The sequence below is a fragment of the Pipistrellus kuhlii genome, unplaced genomic scaffold (assembly GCF_014108245.1).
Source record: "Pipistrellus kuhlii isolate mPipKuh1 unplaced genomic scaffold, mPipKuh1.p scaffold_m20_p_4, whole genome shotgun sequence".
Lineage (NCBI taxonomy): Eukaryota > Metazoa > Chordata > Mammalia > Chiroptera > Vespertilionidae > Pipistrellus > Pipistrellus kuhlii.
This window is the reverse complement of record NW_023425540.1, coordinates 43,418,696-43,422,876: the sequence shown is the minus strand read 5'-3', so window position 1 is coordinate 43,422,876 and position 4,181 is coordinate 43,418,696. Positions and strand designations below refer to the sequence as shown.

Here is a 4,181-nt window from a genome sequence, read left to right as displayed (position 1 = left end):
CTAAGCACTTATTTGCTCTTGTACAATGAGGAAGAATAAAAGGCTAGTGATATTGAGAGACTTTCTAATGAGGCCCAAAAGACAGAATACATTTAAAATACTGAGAGAGAATCCCATACTAGTTTCTAGACCAAAGAATAAAGGAGGGGTTGGTTAGTTAACTATTCAGAAATAGAAACCATGTTAAAGGTGATGTTTTGGCTGTTAGGCTTTCTTCAGGCCTTGCTATAGAAAACTAACTTTTTTTCTAAATTTCTTTTTCTGCCCAAGGAAGGCCTCACTGACAGAATGCTGCCTTTAACCTTATTCTATATTCCACAGAACATTTTAAAGACTAGAAAAATATTGCTGGGGCAAAAATGATTGGGGCTCTGAAAGATCAGAAGAAATCTGTCATCATTATTACTTTTTAAAAATAAGCAGACACTGAGAACTTCATCCACAAAGTTATTCTGAAGTCAATGTTCTAACAGGGATTTTGCAGTAAATAAATAAGACTGACCTACAGTTCACTATATTTTTTGGATCTGAGTGTTACTTTCTTTTAGATTGGTTTGTCTGAAATTTTGCCTTTCTTTCTAGAGTAGTGTTATTTATATTTTAGTTTTTTTTTAACTGTTTAGTTTTTATTTCATAATCATAAACTTAACTCTGCAATCCAGTTAGACTGGGAAGGAGTAAGAAAATTATGGAATCCAATAAACTGGCAAGAGTACAAAGATTATAGAACATTCCAAGCAAATTGGGGTGAAGGGGTGCTCTCCTGAGCTACAGAAGGCATGGTCTGGTGGTAAAGATAAAACACAAGTCAAATTTATCAGAGTTGTCCACCGTCAGCAATGGTGATCTTCTTGCTGGTCTTGCCATTCCTGGACCCAAAGCACTCCATGGCTGTCACAATGTCCATGCCCTCCTCCACCTGGCCGAAGACCAGGTGCTTGCCATCCCACCACCCAGCCTTGGCAGTGAGGATGAAAATCTGGGAGCCGTTTGTGTTAGGTCCAGCATTTGCCATGGACAAGATGCCAGGACTTGTGTGTTGCAGGACGAAGTTCTCATCCTCAAATTTCTGCCCATAGATGACTTGCCGCCTGCCTGTGCCATTATGATGTGTGAAGTCACCACCCTGGCACATAAATCCCAGAATAATTCTGTGAAAGCAGGAAGCTTTACAACCAAATCCTCTCTCCCCAGTGCTCAGAGCATGCACGTTTTCTGCTGTCTTTGGAACTTTGTCTGCAAACAGCTCAAAGGAGAGGTGGTCCAAGGGTTCACCCTCAAGGCGATGTGGAAGAACATGGTGGGGTTCACTGTGGCTGGTCACGGGCAGGTTCTGGGTGACAGCGTCTGCAAAGCTATATTTTAGTTTTAAGTCAGATGTTGAATTCAAAAGTTATTTTAATTAAGACCACTGAATCGATTCATGAAATCACTTATGCACGTTTTTATAACAGCTTAAAATATTAGTAAATTATATTAAGAATATTCTAGAAATTATTGAAATCACTTTTTTTTTCTTTTCTCATTGAATTTTGTGTAAAGAATTTTTTTTTAACAAAATAAATGAGCTAACAGTTTGGAAAAAACAAAAATGACAGAAGTCAAAGCATTGATTCCAAAATTACCAGCAAGTTGGTCTTCATATATTTTTGTCTAGTGAGTAAGTACACATGCTCTGAAAAAAAGATGTTTTTGTCTTATAGATAGAGATGGCCAGGTATGTGCAGGGATTGTGACATCCACTGAGGACTACAGGACCATATTCTAAAAATCTAGGTAGCTGCTAAACTTACCAACTATGTTGGCTTATTGTGAATATTAAAAGAAAAAATATCTGCATAGCATAAGGAAAGAGAATTGCAGAAGGGAAAGGCACTATTGATTACTGAAAGCCAACTCTGAACCAAGTGTTTTTGCATATATTATCTCCTTTAATCATCATAATAACCTCATTAGGTATAAAATAGTTACCCATTATTATAGTTAGAGAGTGTCACATCCAGCACTTTAATGAAATGCTTGCTCTCCAAGCCTGCTTTCTCTCCACTACACCGAATTATATCTTGAATACCAAATTCATTAATTTGGTAGGAAGCAACAACTTTATATATAATGTACTAAATACTCATAAAAGCAATATATCTTTAATATTAATATTCTATAAAACATGTGGATCTCATAGTAAGGTTCTAAAATGTCAGTAGTAGATATTTTCTAAAAATTCCAATTTCAATCTTAAAGTTTATTTTTATAATTTTCACTGCTGGTATTTCATAATATTGAGAGTATCAATTTATCATGTACTAGAGGCCTGGTGCACAAAATCATACATGGGGGGTGGTCCTTCAGTCTAGCCTGAATCCTCTCGCAATCCAGGATCCCTCAGGGGATATTAGGCCTAAACCTGCAGTCACACATCCCTCTTGCAATCTGGGATGCTGCATGTTCCAGTGACCATACTTTTCATAAGGTAAAAGGAATCTTGCTGTTGTATGGGCAGTTACATTTTTTTGGCCCTGATCATAAAAAGTAGTGCATAACATGATCCTTCTGAGGCAGTAGTACCATTTTCCTTATCTTATGGGTGGAAAAACTGAAGCAGAATTTAAGTAATTGGCTTTGTCACACAGTTATAAGTGTCAGAATTATGGCTGACTACAAAGTGTGCAAGCCAGAGTCCAAGCATGTCATTGCTGCATCATCCTGTTTTTTCAGAGTTAGAGTAGTCTTGCCAGGCTTTTAAATCCAAGAGACTGTTTCCAATATATAGGGTAGAGTCTCTAGGCCTGGCCGGTGATCAGGCCCATCTGTGATGAAAATGGCAGGTGGGGCAATTGGGGGGCCCTCTGCTGGCACCCACTTTGTCTGGTGGCCTGGTGCTGCCTGCTGACCATCCCATCCCCTCTCCCCCCCATCACCACTAGGCCGCCTACCCCCAGATCACCACCGCCACCAAAGGTCGCTTGGTCATTCTGCAGGTCTTCCCACCGTTTGTTCTGCCTTTTGGTCAATTTGCATATTAGAATTTTATTATATAGGATTCTTTTCTAGAAGAAAATGGACTAATGTACCACAAATGACTAATTAAAATATCAAGTTCCTCCACAATAAAGAAATCATTCAGAAACTAGATAATCTGTTAAAATGTGCATATTTTGATGGTAATTATAGTTTCTTGTTAATTAACTTTTTACTCACTGTAGTATTTAGGTTTTTTTTTTTTTTAAATGACAAAAAATTGTCATAGTCATTCACTGATAATAATAAACTAAGTCATAATTAATGTACTCAAAGTCAAGTAAGATTTTTAAATGAATTTTAATGATTCTGAAGGCTGGAAATCTTGTGCTATTTTTGCCTCTCATAGTTTCTAGAGAGCAGCACAAAGTTTACATCAGGGATGTAGATCCTAGGACTTCACTCTTCGTACCATCTATAGGTGATTTACTGATCAGGATAGTAAGTCATTTCTTACCAGCTGGGTTTAGAGCACTTGCTGAGAGTCACTATTTCAACCCAGCTGCAGACCCTGTGTTAAGAATTTGTCTATAAAAAAAAAAAGGTTCTGTAATTACTCTGAGAATATTCTCACAGTGGGCATTTTGGAGGATAGAGTAGTCTACTTTAACTGTCTTCATGGTGGAACCAAGATGAAGAGGCACTTTCATTTTCAGTGAAGTTTGATGAACAGATCACTAGATGTATTTTCAATTCTTTGAGTCAGTGCTAAATGACCAAGGCAAACCATTGACATGCAGAACTCATCTCACTAGTTCAACATAGTGCAAACAATACTTGGAATAGTTGTACTCAATCTCTTTATAGTTACCACATTATATTTCTGTGGCTATAGTCCATGGCTAAATGTGCTGTATTTTTTTTTTCTTTACAAAAATGAACTAAAATTTTGTTTGTAAAGTGTAAGGAAGTGTCATAATACTCTCTAACTTTGGGACATTTTAAATAATCCAAAACTAGGAAATTGGAATAAGTGGCTTAGGGCTACACTAACAAAATTATAATAAATTATTTCTTAGTGATGATTTCTGAATATGACAGTTCTGTCTGACCTCCGTGATTACTAAAAGATGATTATGAAACTAACTTTGTAAACACTCTTTTAAATGGACTTTCTCTTGACTAAAGCTAGGGCAAATATAGTAATATTTGTAGAAGACAAA

The 4,181-nt window shown here is 36.9% G+C and overlaps 1 pseudogene; it reads right to left on the bottom strand.

Moving 5' to 3' along the window:
• Positions 1-793: 793 nt before the first annotated feature.
• LOC118703104 lies at positions 794-3,638 on the bottom strand (annotated as a pseudogene).
• Positions 3,639-4,181: the final 543 nt, after the last annotated feature.